The 3,224-nt window shown below is 34.2% G+C and overlaps 1 long non-coding RNA gene across 1 annotated transcript; it reads left to right on the top strand.

The window, feature by feature from the left end:
• Positions 1-3,224, top strand: LOC112198415. The gene is made up of 4 exons (XR_002935970.2): positions 1-449; positions 1,678-1,755; positions 2,137-2,248; positions 2,884-3,224. It is a non-coding gene; the product is annotated as an uncharacterized LOC112198415 (long non-coding RNA).

Here is a 3,224-nt window from a genome sequence, read left to right as displayed (position 1 = left end):
GCTGATTTTGGGGGAAGTGAATTCTCCGAAAAGCTAGTTTCTGAGAAGCAGCAATTTGCTGCTTTGCAAAATTGCTTCTGCGGAACCTCTCCCAAAAAACACGGAGGGTTTAATGAAACTTATTGAACTGTCTATTTTGTCATTGTTTTTTTCCTAAAAATCACACTGAACCCAGCAGCCTTATCTCTTCCCTTCATTACAGATGGTTTCCTCTCTATCATTCTCCTCTCCTGCTCCTTTCTTTGCTGTCAAATCCTTAACCCTAATCCTCATCGGCACAAATTGGGAGAGAAGCTCTCTACTTCTCCTCCCTTCGTCTCTAAGAAGCATCATCAGAAATACGAGAGGAGCTATTTCTGATTGTCTTCCCATCACGGTCATCTATTCAAGCATTCTTCTGGTCTTCTTCAAAAACTTGGTAGTGCAGCATTGTTCTCCAATTCTAAAGTGTAAGACCTCATACCAACTCTTTTACATAACTATCTTTGTTTGGTTTTAGATTTGAGATTTTTGTTCATAGATCTGTTTGGTAGATTTTGGGCGTATGCTCTGATCCATGGAAAACCATTGTTCTTCGATCTCTTGATGCATGTTTTGAATTATTAGATTGTCATACATCATTTTGCTACGATCCCCATGTCAGGACGCTTGTCTTCAAAAACTGGATATGGATGCTCCAAACCATTTATCAGATTGGTGGTTGTCTGTGTATCACTTTGGTTGCATCTTACCTTTCTCAAAAGCACGTTTCATTTTTATTTTTTAATCCAACTTAGATGGAATGAGGCTATGTCATAATTTGAGTGCTATTTGATAAGGCCAATTTCTGCACAAGGAAGATCTTCATCTTATTGTCACCGACGCATTGACATTTTGATTCAAAAAGCAATGATGGGGTCCTTATTAGGAGGAAGTCTTTCCCTTTTTGGTTGGGTGTCAATTTGAACCAGATTGTATATATGTGTTTGTTTCATGTGAATCACTACTAGAATACCAGCTGAAAGAAACGATTACAAATAGAGAAAGAATATTAATTTATTAGTCTTTTGATTACTTTCATTTTGTAGGCCATTTGAGCTTGACTATTGTTCTCACAATTAATGATCTTTCTCACGATATGAGCTCGACAAAGACACAACACATGAATGCATGGCACGAGTATGAACATATATATGCCACAATTTGTGTAAACCTTAAAAGCAAAAGAGAGTATTTCAAAGACCATTCCGAATAACAGTTTCATAAATAAAAATAATCTGATCAATTAATATTTAGTTAACTTTTCTATATTTGTTTTTATAAAGTTGTAAGAAAACTACAGTAAAATTTGCAGATTCGTACTAGTTGTTGGAGGTGATCATTACCATACGAACTTTATAGAGGAAACAATAATATGTTTGGGGTTTACCATTATCTTTTTGGCTAACTGGGATACCATCATTTTTGAACTGAAGAATATGTAGCTTTCCCCATTTTTGTGTTTACTGTTGTTTCTTCTGTGGGTTTCTATTTTTGGCTTGTTATAATCATGAAATCAAACTGGTAAACCACTAATGGCTCTGTTAAAATGAGTCATGGCTATGTTATTTTTTCTTTTTTCTTTTGTGGTTACCTTGCTGGCAATGAATAGCCTGTATTTGGAGTCTAATGTTTACTTTGTATGTTAATTTTTAGCAGGCTGTACTCGGGTGTTGTTGCTGGAGCTAGGGAGGCATTAATAAGTGGAGTGCCCTCTTTATCTATTTTTCTGAAGTGGTGAGTTTTCAATCCCTTAGAATTGATGCTCAGTTGCTCTTTGCATATAAATATTTAGGTACAAAGTCAAAATTGGGAAAGGGAAAAAGTATTACACAATGATTATATGTGTCTTGCTTGATGTGTGTTCTGGGCCTTAAAATAAAGAATTCCTCGGCATAGCTACTACTCAAGGCTAGACAATTTAGTGCAGATTTCCATTTCAAAGAAAATTACATTAAGAAGTTTTACTGCTTGAAAAGTGTCCAGAAATTTTATGAGTCATCTATATATTATTATACTTATGATGTTTCTTGCAATTTTGATTGGTTTATAATTCTGGAAAGTATACCGTTGTTTTGTATGACTTCTCACTTGTTTAGCGTTTGCCTTTGTATGCAGAATATACTCCAGGAAACCCCAAAATAATGACAAAATGTTCTCATCATTATCATCTTGGTTGTATATATGAGTGGATATGGAGAGAAGTGAAAGTTGTCCTGTTTGTAGCAAGGTAACATTACCAATGTTTTTCCTTAAGCAGACTTTGTTCGTACTCATGAGTCATGATAATATTTCAGCAGTCATAGTTTCTAGTAGGCATGCATTTCTATTATATTGTTATAATGTCCCAGAAATATTTCTTAATTTCCCAGATATATCTTATATGGCCAAATAGTTTCTTAGTTGTAGTTTAGTGTTATTTTGTTATATAATAGGGAAATTCCTTTGCCACAACATATGTGAAGGTTAAATTTAAAAATTGTAACTATATAGTTCTGTCCTGGAGTAGATCTTTCTTTGTCTCACCAACACAATACTCGAGCTGCAAGATCAAGCAATTTGGTTTTATATTGTTGAATATCTATGATTTCTGCTCAATCAAGGTACAATCAAGCAGGCAGATTTACTTGGGATCAAAATTGAAAGTTTTACACTACCCTGCTCTGTCTTGAAACTCTATCGATGTTCTGTAGTGTAGAGGGATGCATGCTGATATCAAGTATCAACTTTAGAAACTAAAAATGCTATTTAAAGCTATATATCTAGGATTTCTTTTGATATCAAGATAGGAATGAAAAATGTCTTTATTCATGAATGCATAGAGTCTAAACTCTAAACTGTGGAATTATCGTTTGGCTTTTGTAGGTCATGGCATTTGATGAAACGACTTAATCTTGATTGATGAATCCAGCAACATCAGGAAGATAGAATACTAAAGAAAGTGATACCAATGTGAATACCGCATGTTAAAAAAATAGTGTCATCGATAGTACATATAAACTTAATTTCTGATAACCGATGTTGTAAGTACAGTTTATCCAAATATTTTTCTCCTTTGGAAATTTTTCTTTGGAAGAAAAAATGTGATAGTTCTTGCAATTTTACTTGCATTTGGCAAAAGTCATTTAAGTATAGCATTGCACCAGTAGAGAGAAAACTTTCTGTACAACTTATTTATGTTACCAGTGTTCTTTCTCTGGGTGTTA

The sequence above is a fragment of the Rosa chinensis genome, chromosome 4 (genome assembly GCF_002994745.2).
Source record: "Rosa chinensis cultivar Old Blush chromosome 4, RchiOBHm-V2, whole genome shotgun sequence".
In the NCBI taxonomy this organism is placed as follows: domain Eukaryota; kingdom Viridiplantae; phylum Streptophyta; class Magnoliopsida; order Rosales; family Rosaceae; genus Rosa; species Rosa chinensis.
This window is presented reverse-complemented; position numbering and strand designations above follow the sequence as displayed.